General features: G+C 41.1%; 1 pseudogene; it reads left to right on the top strand.

Moving 5' to 3' along the window:
• The first annotated feature begins 10718 nt into the window (after nt 1–10718).
• On the top strand, nt 10719–13143 carry LOC106603283 (gap junction delta-2 protein pseudogene; annotated as a pseudogene).
• The last annotated feature ends 622 nt before the right edge of the window (nt 13144–13765 follow it).

Below are 13765 nucleotides of genomic sequence, written 5' to 3'. Positions count from 1 at the left end.
TTTGTTGTTTGCAGACAGCATTAATATAGCATTTTTCTAGTCTTATTGCAACTCACATTTCCATCTCAACCAAAAATCTAAGTAAAATAATATAACTAAATCATTTCAAACTTTACATGCACTTTAATTGAAGTTTGATTTGATTTAGTCCCATTTAACTTTGATGTATGGTTGAGATGGAGACGTAAATCCAATATATCAATTATTAATTTGTTGACAAACTGGAATTAAACCCTGAGTGGTAGCAGCTTTTAGCAATGCAGGTGTATTTACAGTGCCTTCAGAAAATTTTCACACCCAGTGACTTTTCCCACTTTTTCGTGGTATTACAAAATGGGATTAGAATGGAGTAAATTGTCTTTTTTTTGGTCAATAATTTACACAAAATTCTCTGTAATGTCAAAGTGGAAGAAACATTCTAACATTAGTACAACATTTATGAAAAATAAAACATTAATATATCTTGATTACATAAGTATTCAACCCTCTGAGTTGAGACATGTTAGAATCACCATTTGGCTGTGATTACAGCTGTGAGTCTTTCTGGGCATGTCTGAAGAGCTTTCCACACCTGGATTGTGCAACATTTGCCCATTATTCTTTAAAGAATTCTTCAAGCTCTATCAAATTGTTTGTTGATAATTGCCAGACAATCATTTTCAGGTCTGCCTTAGATTTTCAAGCAGATTTAAGTCAAAACTGTAACTCGGCCATTCAGGAACATTCACTGTCTTCTTGGCAAGCAACTCCAGTGTAGATTTTGCCTTGTGTTTTAGGTTATTGTCCTGCTGAAAGGTGAATTCATCTCCCAGTGTCTGGTGGAGAGCAGACTGAAACTGTTTTTTTTTCTAGGATTTTGCCTGTGCTTAGCTCCATTTTGTTAATTTTTTTATCCTGAAAATCTCCCAAATCCTGAACGATTACAAGCATACCCATAACATGATGCAGCCACCACTATGCTTGAAAATATGGAGAGTTGTCCTCAGTAATGTGTTGTATTGGATTTGCCCAAAACATAACACTTTGTATTCAGGACAAAACGTTAATTGCTTTGACACATTTGTTGTAGCATTACTTTAGTGCCTTGTTGTAAACAGGATGCATGTTTTGTACAGGCTTCCTTCTTTTCACTCTGTCAATTAGGTTAGTATTATGGAATAACTATGTTGTTGATCCAGCCTCAGTTTTCTCCTATCGCAGCCATTAAACTCTGTAACTGTTTTAAAGTCACCGTGGGCCTCATGGTGAAATCCCTGAGCGGTTTCCTTCCTCTCCAGCAACTGAGTTAAAATGAAATAAAATGTAAGAGATGCATGTGTCACTGGCTGCCTTGTTCCTGACAGAAAGGCTTTGTGACACTGGCTTCTGCATCCATATAACTCACGCTAAACACCTCTCCCCTCTGGAGTCCTCATTCACTCATTGATCCCAAGGATGTTGGCAGCAGGGTAGCATGGCAATGAGCTAGAGAATGGCCACAATGACCTTCTCCTATATGGCCCAATCTCCCCTAGAGTATTTTAAAAGGCTACCCCAAGTATTCATTTCATATAGGTTAGCCTCAGGATTTTTTTTCTTTCTCTCCACTTATGCCCTGTAAGTCCCAGCTGCGTAATATCTCCAGTTATTGCCCATAGCATAATTTTGGAGCTGCCCGAGCAGTGACTCTCACATTTAGATGGCCTACTAGAATTCATCCCTGCCTGGAGGTTATGTTCCAGAAATAATTGTTAATTTCTGTTTTCAGTACAGACTTGTTAACTAATCTGATATTGAACATTGTCAGAGCAATACATTTGTGCTCAATGGTTATTCAAATTAAATCAAATTTTATTTTGCGTCGAATACAACAAGTGTAGACTTACCGTGGAATGCTTACTTACAAGCCCTTAACCAATCATGTCGTTTTAAGAAAAATAAGAGATAAGAAAATATGATCTAAATAAACTAAAGTAAAAAAATAAAGTAACACAGAAATAACAATAACGAGACTATATACGGGGGGGTACCGGTTTCGAGTCAATGTACGGGGGTACAGGTTAGTCAAGGAAATTGAGGTAATATGTACATGCAGGTAGGGGTAAAGTGACTATGCATAGATAATACACTGAGTAGCAGCAGCGTAAAAAATAGGTGGGGTCAGTGGAAAATAGTCCAGGTAGCCATTTGATTAAATGTTCAGCAGTCTATTGGCTTGGGGGTATAAGTTGTTAAAGGAGCCTTTTGGACCTTGACTTGGCGCTCTGGTACCGCTGGCCATGCGGTAGCAGAGATAAGTCTACGACTAGGGTGACTGGAGTCTTTGACACCGCCTGGTATAGAGGTCCTGGATGGCAGGAAGCTTGGCCCCAGTGATGTACTGGGCCGTACGCACTACACTCTGTAGCGCCTTGCGGTTGGATGCTGAGCAGTTGCCATACCAGGCAATGATGCAACCAGCCAGGATGCTCTCGATGGTGCAGCTGTAGAACTTTTTGAGGATCTGAGGACCCATGCCAAATCTTTTCAGTCTCCTGAGGGGAAATAGGCCCTCTTGCCCTCTTCATGACTATGTTGGTGTGTTTGGACCATGATAGTTTGTTGGTGATGTGGACACCAATGAGCTTGAAGCTCTCGACCTGCTCCACTACAGCCCTGTCGATGTGAATGGGGGCGTGCTCGGCCCTCCTTTTCCTGTAGTCCACGATCAGATCACTTGTCTTACTCACATTGAGAGAGATGTTGTTGTCCTGGCACCACACTGCCAGGTCTCTGACCTCCTCTCTATAGGCTGTCTCATCATTGTCGGTGATCTGTCCTACCACCATTGTGCTGTCAGCAAACTTAATGATGCTGTTGGAGTCGTGGTTGGCTACGTAGTAGTGGGTGAACAGGGAATACAGGAGGGGACTGAGCACACACCCCTGAGGGGCCCCTTTGTTGAGGATCAGCGTGGCAGATGTGTTTTTGCCTACCCTTACCACCTGGGGGCGGCCCATCAGGAAGTCCAGGATCCAGTTGCAGAGGGAGGTGTTTAGTCTCAGGGTCCTTAGCTTAGTGATGAGCTTTGAGGGCACTATGTTGTTGAACGCTGAGCTGTAGTCAATGAATAGCATTCTCACGTAGGTGTTCCTTTTGTCCAGGTGGGATGATGCAATAGAGATTGCGTCATCTGTGGATCTGTTGTTATGCAAATTGGAGTGGGTCTAGGGTTTCTGGGATGATGGTGTTGATGTGAGCCATGACCAGCTTTTCAAAGCACTTAATGGCTACAGATGTGAGTTCTATGGGTCAGGAGTCATTTAGGCAGGTTACCTTAGTGTTCTTGGTCACAGGGACTATGGTGGTCTGCTTGAAACATGTAGGTATTACAGACTCGGTCAGGGACCGGTTAAAAATGTCAGTGAAGACTCTTGCCAGCTGGTCAGCGCATGCTCTGAGTACACGTTCTGGTAATCCGTCTGGTCCTACGGCCTTGTGAATGTTGACCTGTTTAAAGGTCTTACTCACATCGGCTACGGAGAGCGTGATCATACAGTTGTCTGGAACAGCTGGTGCTCTCATGTATGCTTCACTGTTGCTTGCCTCAAAGCGCGCATAGAAGTAATTTAGCTTGTCTGCAAGGAAGGATGACTGTATCTTTGTAGTGACTGAGTGTATTGATCCAACGTGTAATTAATAACTACACCATGCTCAAAGGGATATTCAATGTCAGATTTTTTATCAATAGGTGCCCTTCTTTGCAAAGCATTGGAAAACTTCTTTGGTCTTCGTGGTTGAATCTGTGTTTGAAATTCACTGCTCGATTGAAGGACCTTACAGATAATTGTATGCGTGGGGTACAGAGATGAGGTAGTCATTCAAAAATCATGTTAAACAGTGTGAGCCCATGCAACTTATTATGTTACTTGATAAACAAAGTTTTACTCCTGAACTTATTTAGACTTGCCATAAAAGGGGTTGAATACTTATTGATTCAAGACATTTCAGCTTTTCATTTTTAATTCATTTAAATTAACCCACTTCCTCTCTGCTTACCTCATGTCAAAATAAACTTCCCCCACAAGTCTGTTTAATAATACGGTTCTTAAAAGATTTGGTCTCAAAGTCCCCCTACAATAACAACCAAATGTCCTGCCCAACAGCACAGTAGGTAGAAATGGAATTGTATTTAACTTCTGCCTTCCCGCGGACTATTTTTGTGCAACCCAAACAATTGAAAGCAACACTAGAGTATGTAAATACACCCACGTTGCTAAGAGCAGCTATAGTACCTGGATGAAAGACCAAAAGGTAGCTTTACATAGATACATTCTCCAGTAGGAGATGATGCCCAGCCTATTGTTTTTTTCTGATAGGGGTTATACAGTAACTTTGAAAATCTGTTGTTTTAAAGGTACAAATGCATATTTTATACAGGGTTTGTCTATGTTGAAATGTAGTTACCATGATGACATAATGCTGTGGTTGAAATGTCATGCTCAAAACAACAGTTTTACTTTTTGATGACTTTTTTCAAATCAAATGTATTTTCAATGTATATTCGAATTCAGAATACATTGGCAAATTACGTAAAGACTTGGTTGATTCAACCAGTTTGTGCACTTTGTGTTATAATGTTTTGAAGCTTCCTGAAATTAAATCCATAGAAAGGTTCTTTGGGGAATGACGTTTGGCCTACAGTTGCAGTCAGAAGTTTACATACACCTTAGCCAAATACATTTAAACTCGGTTTTCACAATTCATGATATTTAATCCTTGTAAACATTCCCTGTCTTAGGTCAGTTAGGATCACCACTTTATTTTAAGAATGTGAAATGTCAGAATAATAGTAGAGAGAATGATTTATTTCAGCTTTAATTTCTTTCATCACATTCCCAGTGGGTCAGAAGTTTACATACACTCAATTAGTATTTGGTAGCATTGCCTTTAAATTGTTTAACTTGGGTCAAACGTTTTGGGTAGCCTTCCACAAGCTTCCCACAATAAGTTGGGTGAATTTTGGCCCATTTCTCCTGACAGAGCTGGTGTAACTGAGTCAGGTTTGTAGGCCTGCTTGCTCGCACACGCTTTTTCAGTTCTGGCCACATATTTTCTATAGGATTGAGGTCAGGGTTTTGTGATGGCCACGCCAATACCTTGACTTTGTTGTCCTTAAGCAATTTTGCCACAACTTTGGAGTATGCTTGGGGTCATTGTCCATTTGGAAGAACCATTTGTGACCAAGCTTTAACTTCCTGACTGATGTCTTGAGATGTTGCTTCAATATATCCACATAATTTTCCTTCCTCACAATGCCATCCATTTTGTGAAGTGCACCAGTCCCCTTGCAGCAAACCCCCCCCCCCCCCCCCCCCCCAACATGATGCTGCCACCCCCGTGCTTCACAGTTGGGTTGGTGTTCTTCAGCTTGCAGCCTCCCCCTTTCCCCCCCCAAACATAACGATGGACATTATGGCCAAACACTTCTATTTTTGTTTCATCAGACCAGAGGACATTTCTCCAAAAAGTACGATATTTGTCCCCATGTGCAGTTGCAAACCGTAGTCTGGCTTTTTTATGGCGGTTTTGGAGCAGTGGCTTCTTCCATGCTGAGCGGCCTTTCAGGTTATGTCGATATAGGACTGTTTTACGGTGGATATAGATACTTTTGTACCGGTTTCCTCCAGCATCTTCACAAGGTCCTTTGCTGTTGTTCTGAGATTGAGTTGCACTTTTCGCACCAAAGTACATTCATCTCTAGGAGACAGAACACGTCTCCTTCCTGAGTGGTATGACGGCTGCGTGGTCCCATGGTGTTTATACTTATGTACTATTGTTTGTACAGATGAACGTGGTACCTTCAGGCATTTGGAAATTGCTCCCAAGGATGAACCAGACTTGTGGAGGTCTACAATTCTTTTTCTGAGGTCTTGGCTGATTTATTTTGATTTTCCCATGATGTCAAGCAAAGAGGCACTGAGTTTGAAGGTAAGCCTTGAAATACATCCACAGGTACACCTCCAATTGACTCAAATGATGTCAATTAGCCTATCAGAAGCTTCTAAAACCATAACATCATTTTCTGGAATTTTCCAAGCTGTTTAAAGGCACAGTCAACTTTGTTTATGTAAACTTCTGACCCACTGGAATTGTGATACAGTGAATTATAAGTGAAATAATGTCTCTAAATGATTCATGTTTTGAGCACCACCAACACAGTGAATGGGCAAATGGATTCAAAGGGAACTCCCTCTGCTGGTAATTTGCTGAATGTGTAATCCAATTTATATGTATAAAATGACAGTGGAGGAAAAAGTACTCAAGTCTCGTACTTGAGTTAAAGTAAAGATACCTTAATAGAAAATGACTCAAGTAAAAGTGAAAGACACCCAGTAAAATACTACTTGAGTAAATGTTTTAAAGTGTTTGGTTTTAAATATACTTAAGTATCAAAAGTAAATGTAGTTGCTAAAATATACTTAAGTATCAAAAGTAAAAGTATGAATAATTTAAAATTCCTTATATTAAGCAAACCAGATGGTACAATTCTCTTGTTTTTTAAATTTACAGATAGCCAGGGTCACACTCCAACACTCACTCCAACACTTTGTGTTTAGTGAGTCTGCCAGATCAGAGGCAGTAGGGATGACCGGGGATGTTCTCTTGATAAGTGTGTGAATTGGACCATTTTCTGTCCTGCTAAGCATTCAAAATGTAACGAGCACTTGGATATGACCCACTTTTGCATGGACATAGCCATGCAGCACAGTAGTCAACTGGGTGGGGATTACAAGGGTTACAAGGGTTGGGTTGGGAGCAGGGGAGAACGATTGCCCCCTCTCAAGAGATAAAGCCATTTTTGAAGACAATCATGGTACTAATAATAGTTTCTAATACTCCAGATGTATGTCTTTGAACTGATTATTTAAAAATCTCATAAAGAAGAAGTTTAGGATAAATTAATTGGTACTGGCAGCCTGCAGTACCCCGGTCGGCCTTCAACTCGACTTTTTCAACGAGAGGGGGCAGCACTGAGCTAGCCTGCAACGTCACTTTCTGGAGTTGTTCAAACTGTGCATGTTGTCTCCATGAGACGCCATCATAACCGACTTAATTTGGCTTCAATGCGCTATTGAGTCTTCATATAGGAATGAATGGTGTCACGTGATCAATGGCTTTGTCCATTCATATATACAGTAATTAGTTGGGATCAATCAGACAATGATCAGAGCAATGTCTTGCTATGATTTGTAAATGGCTTTAAGCTATATCACCGCCATCTAGTGGCCACAATAAATTAATGACACGTATGATCTGGTTCAGGACTCCAGCACTGCAGGTGGCGGTACATCACCAATATTAGCTTTAAACTTCTTTCAAACACGAAAGAAGAAGAATTGGACTACTTTAAAATGGTTGTCACTCGTTACCAATGCCACAAAATAAAAATGAATAAAGACTAAAATGTGCTTTTTGGTCTTAATTTAAGGTTGGGGTTAGGCAGAAGGTTAGCAGTGTGGTTACAGTTAAGGTTAGGGTTTGGTTTAAAATCAGATTTTAAAAAGATGCATTTTAGAAAGAGGTGGGGTTTAGACATAATTATGCATTTGTGGCTGTGGTAACTAGTGAAGACCCTGGAGATAGCTCCAATGGCGCTTCCCATGCTGTCACAGTCGCCATAATGGCACAGATACAACGTTGAGACCTCTATCCATCTCTATGTTGGTTATAGGTCATTGGTCACATGTCTACAGGTGACCAGGAAGTGTTATCACAGGTGAGAGGAGAGAGCGTGTTTCTTACCGTCAGACTAAGCCATATGGAATGCACCTCTCTTCAAGAACATGCAAAAACAGATGTTTAGACATTTTTGCAAATGTATACAAACAGAAATAGAAATACCTTATTTCAATAAGTATTCAGACCCTTTGCTATAAGACTTGAAATTGAGCTCAGGTGCATAATGTTTCCATTGATCATCCTTAAATGGTAGAAGTTTGGAACCACCAAGACTCTTCCTAGAGCTGGTCACCCGGCCAAACTAAGTAATCGTGGAAGAAGGGCCTTGGTCAGGGATTTGACCAAAAACCTGATGGTCACTCTGACAGAGCTCCAGAGGTCCTCTGTGGAGATGGGAGAACCTTCCAGAAGGACAACCATCTCTGCAGCACTCCACCAATCAGAATGTTATAGTAAAAGTGGCCACTCCTCAGTGAAAGGCATATGACAGCTCACTTGAAGTTTGCCAAGGCACTTAAAAGGACTCAGACCATGAGAAACAAGATTCTCTGGCCTGATGAAACCAAGATGGAACTGGCCTAAATGCCATGCGTCACGTCTGGAGGAAACCTGGCACCATCCCTACGGTGTATCATGGTGGTGGCAGCATCATGCTGTGGGGATGTTTTTCATCGGCATGGACTTGGAGACTAGTCAGGCGTGAGGGAAAGATGAACAGAGCAAAGTACAGAGAGATCCTTGATGAAAACCTGCTCCAGAGCACTCAGGACCTCAGACTGGGGTGAAGGTTCACCATCCAACAGGACAATGACCCCAAGCACACAGTGACTTCGGGACAACTCTCTGAATGTCATTGAGTGGCACAACCAGAGCCCGGACTTGAACCCGAAAGAACATCTCTGGAGAGACCCGAAAAGAGCTAGGCAGCGACGCTCCCCATCCAACCTGACAGAGCTTTATTGGAGCTGCAGAGAAGAATGGGAGAAACTCCCCAAATACAGGTGTGTCAAGCTGTTAGCGTCATAACCAAGAAGAATCGAGGCTCTAGTCGCTGCCAAAGGTGCTTCAACAAAGTACTAAGTAAAGGGTCTGAATACTTATGTAAATGTGATAATTAACTTTTTATGAAAAACAGTTTTTGCTTTGTTATTACGTGGTATTGTGTGTAGATTGATGAGGGGAAAAAAACAATTTCATCCATTTTAGAATAAGGCTATAACGTAGCAAAACGGGTCAAATCAAGGGGTCTGTATACATTCCTAATGCACTGTACACCAAATTGGCCCTAACCCAGCCTCATTAATAATGAGAACATTATTTATTTTTAGTTAAAGGATTACTAATAATTCAGCTGGTATCTAGGTTTCAGGACATTAGGATGAATTAGTAAAAGCAACAGTTATGAGCGGCACTGACAAGTGTATCTGTGGAATAACGATACATCCAGTAGTAGGCCCACTAGTACTGCCACCTGGAGTTGTCATTGCAAATTTAGCTGGTTATATTGAAATAAAGAGGTTGATATGAAGATGCTTTAAAATGTTATTTTTCCACAGGATGACAATTACTTTATTCTACTGCAATTATCCAGCAAATTCTTCGTTTCATTGGTTAATTTCTGATTATTGCATTTATGATGAGGTAAATATTATACTGTTACAATATTACATAACCTTTTAAAGTAAATAAGAGTAAAAGTAGGTGTGGGTGTATAAGCAGTCTCACATGATTTATTTTTATTCCAATTCCTCAGCTCTACCTTTTAAAGGCAAACAAATATCCATTTACGAATTAGTATTGTTGACAATTTTTCCAGCACGTTCTTTGAACTCTGTGCTTGACTGAATGGCTGTTTAGAAAAGGTGCCCCCCATTGTGCATTTAAATCTTTGTCCCACTGTACATTGAAAGCCTTTGTTCACATACAGTACAATGAGTGTTTCAGATGGAGTTAGGGAATATGTGTGGTCAGCCCATTCTCTCCTCATCCAGCTCAATAGACTCCATAACGTCCAACGACCAGCTCCCACTTCAAAGATAGTTATGCAGATTGCTTGCTTTGGCATTTTTCCAGATTTGGATCGGAAAGAAAGACATTTTCCCAAGGTAAGTTCCTCCAGAAATCAATCATTAGGATTTTCTTTTTGGACAATGACAGTCTGCAGTCAGTGTTTTCCTTTTCACTATGGACTGTTGTTGAATAGGTTGAGTGGAGGGGTAGGCTACATTTACAAAGTGTACATTTATACAATTATTGCGGTATTGTTATTATTAGTTCATGATGTACTGTAGTTTGTGTTTCTGTCAGGGATAATGTAGAGCTGTGTCTGTCAGGGATAATGAAGAGCTGTGTCTGTCAGGGATAATGTAGAGCGGTGTCTGTCAGGGATAATGTAGAGCTGTGTCTGTCAGGGATCATGTAGAGCTGTGTCTGTCAGGGATAATGTAGAGCGGTGTCTGTCAGGGATAATGTAGAGCGGTGTCTGTCAGGGATAATGTAGAGCTGTGTCTGTCAGGGATAATGTAGAGCTGTGTCTGTCAGGGGATAATGAAGAGCTGTGTCTGTCAGGGATCATGTAGAGCTGTGTCTGTCTGTATTATGGAGAGTAACCTATATTTCATTTTCTCTTTCTACATAATTTCATGTATCAAATTAGGCATTTTCTCATGTTATTTAGAATATCCCAGATCCCTAATTTAAACAACACATACTGTATATTAAACAAAGTACATCTACATAACACATAGAGACATGTTCAAACATAGCCTACAGTATACTGTGTCTTAAGTATGTTGTGTGACATTGTGAAAGTATTTTGAGGCCCCTCTTATGGATGTTGGATGACATTATGTGTTGACCTGTTTTATGGCTTCATGGTTCTGCTGACTTAGCATGTGCCCCTCCTGCAATAGACACTTCATTTTCAGTAGTGAGACTAAACTGTACTGATGGCTCACTCATTAAAGACCTTATAAATAAATTACAAGGAAATACATCAGTGCTGCAGATGCGCAGGTTCCATCCATGTTTCACTCCTTCAAAGACTGTAGCACTAATATTGATTTGTCTGTGGGGCATAATGTTGTAGTGTGGTGGGTTCAACACACCATAGGCCTGCTACTGTTTGTTTTTCATCTGTGTTTCCCCAGGTTAAGAAATGGGAGACTGGTCCATTCTTGGTCGCTTCTTAACGGAGGTTCAGAACCACTCCACGGTGATCGGCAAGATATGGCTGACCATGCTCCTCATCTTCCGCATCCTGCTGGTGACCCTGGTGGGGGACGCAGTGTACAGCGATGAGCAATCCAAGTTCACCTGCAACACCCTGCAGCCTGGTTGCAACAACGTCTGCTACGACACCTTCGCCCCCGTCTCACACCTGCGCTTCTGGGTCTTCCAGATAGTGCTCGTCTCCACACCGTCTATCTTCTACATTGTCTATGTGTTGCATAAGATAGCCAAGGATGAGAAGTTAGAGACTGAGAAGATCCAGGAGGTCCCCAAGCCTCCTCCTGCACGTGAAAGTCTTAAACATGTAGGGGTGGAGGATGGGGAAGCCCTAGAGGACAGCAACCGCTCCTTCAACCCCTGCTATGAGAAGGAGTGGGGCGCCCGGGAGGGGGAGTGTGTGGAGCAGAGCCTGCTGGAGGAGGACTTGAGGGAGGTGGGGAAGGATCCCACCGAGCTGTCCAGCCAAGTGCTGCTGACCTACATCATCCACGTGGTGCTGCGCTCCATCATGGAGATAGCCTTCCTAGTGGGCCAGTACTACCTGTTTGGCTTTGAAGTGCCTCAACTGTTCCGCTGTGAGACCTACCCCTGTCCTAACCGGACTGACTGCTTCGTGTCTCGTGCCACGGAGAAGACCATCTTCCTCAACTTCATGTTCAGCATCAGCCTGGGATGCTTCATCCTGAACATTGTGGAGCTGCACTACCTGGGCTGGGTCTATATTTTCCGTGTGCTGTGCTCTGCCTGCTCTACATGCTGCGAGCCAGAGAGGGACCCTGTGGAACTTGTGGACCTGTATCACAACCACAACCCTCTGCTACTGCAGCTCAAACACTCCCTACGAGGCAGGGTGGTCCTGCAGACCTCCCCTCCCATGTCCCAGGAGAAGAGCAGTGGTGTGTTGCCCACCCACACCCCAGCCATCTCCTTTGAGACGGACTCCACAGTAGAGTGCACCTCTAAGAGAAGCCCAGATGAGAAAGAACGCACTAAGGCCAAACTGGCCAACATAACTAAAATAGGCAGAGGCAAGAAATCCTGGCTGTGAACTGTCAAACTGTGTATTTTTTCTTTCCGCTGAATATCCTTCTTTTGCTTCCTCCAATCAACTGAAGATGGATTACAGTTGTTTACAGTAATACTGCAAAAGTAACAGTCCTTTGAGTCTTTTGCAGTGAATCTTTAGAAATTCCATAGAAGGAGTACCCATAGCCCGCAAAAGCATTGAAAACTGTATGTGCTCACATTTCTGTGTGTACATGGGTAGAAATTATAAACTTTAATGTGCAACCACTTTGGTAACTTGGTCGTTCCACCAATTAGGTGTCTTTTGAGAATTGAAAAAAAAAAACACGTTTTATTTCACCTAATTTTAACATTCTATCATAAAGAGCACATGTTCAACTTAGTGGAAAACACATTTGCCCATTTCAATAGGTTACATAAAACAAACGACTATAGTATGTGCCTATTAAGTGCCAAATAAAGTAACAGGGTTGACCGTAACAGGGTTGATGATTTAATCTTAAATCAGCAATAATTCCCCTTGCGACAGGGAGAATGGAAGCTTGTTGTGTGCAACAGGGAGGGGCAATTGAATGCAAGCTTCACCAAAAATGTTTCATTGTTAAATCATTTCTGGCTTACCTATGGGTAATGGGATTGATGTGTTATGCTGGACCTGCTTGGCTTTCCACCACACAACACCAGAAAATGGTCATAAAGAGTAGAACTGGCATTTACACAATGATTTGACTATGAGATCATGTTCAATGTCTCTTTTGAAAAGTTTAACCATACTCAAAGAGTTCAGTTGACATAACAGGGTTGATCTAAAAAAAATAATCTTAAAATGAATCACTAATGACATTAAATAAATAATAGTCTTCAGAAATGACTTTACAACATACCTAGGGCTTTAAAAGGATGGTGAAAACTTGGAGAAATGTTGTCGTTAAGTGGGTTAAAAATCTTCCTAAAATTCACAGAGGCACTTTAGCAAGTCTTTTATTCATATAAAAAATCTGATTGAATGAATTTTCCATGTGGTCTATATTACAGGGCACTTCATTAAATATAACAGGCTTTTATTTGTGCAAAACTTTTACTTAGAATGTCAAAGTGATGCAGAAAGCACTAATATTGTCAAACGACCAACTATTCATATCACATCTGTAATATAACCAATGAAATGGTTTCAAAAGGAAATAATACTTGCCACAATTTCAGAATATATAATATACAAATAATTTTTTACAATTTATTAAGTTATTATTACAAAAGTGGTTTGTTGGCAGTTTTTGTCATAAAATTATCTTCTTAGTACAATACCAGTTTTACTTCATGCTAATATCTAGAAGCTCTAAGAGAAAACGGCCCTTTTCTCTTGATCAGAAGATTACTTTAGTAACTTTAACAAGGTATCTTGAGAGCAGGTGAGTGAGAGAATACCAGGAGTGTGCAAAGCTGTCATCAAGGCAAAGGGTGGCTACTTTGAAGAATGTGTTATTTCATCGTTTTGATGTCTTCACTATTATTCTACACTGTAGAAAATAGTAAAAAATAAAGAAAAACCCTTGAATGAGTAGGTGTGTCCAAACTTTTGACTGGTACTGTATATAAAAACATTTTTCTTAAAGTATCTTTTTTAGAGTAGTGATGTTACTGTCCCCTCGACAACAACAACATTCTTAAATACATGTAATTTTGTCCTTGAAACATTTAATTGAAATACTGTAAAATTCCATTCATTCTTATGGAGGACTGCTCCAACTGGGGGGTTCTGGGTGGGGAGAAAGGATGTGGGTGGGCAGGGGGATGGGAACTGGGGGGT

The sequence above is a fragment of the Salmo salar genome, chromosome 04, assembly GCF_965601325.2.
Source record: "Salmo salar chromosome 04, fSalSal1, whole genome shotgun sequence".
Lineage (NCBI taxonomy): Eukaryota > Metazoa > Chordata > Actinopteri > Salmoniformes > Salmonidae > Salmo > Salmo salar.
The sequence above is the reverse complement of the archived record's forward strand: the minus strand, read 5'-3'. Positions and strand labels throughout refer to the sequence as shown.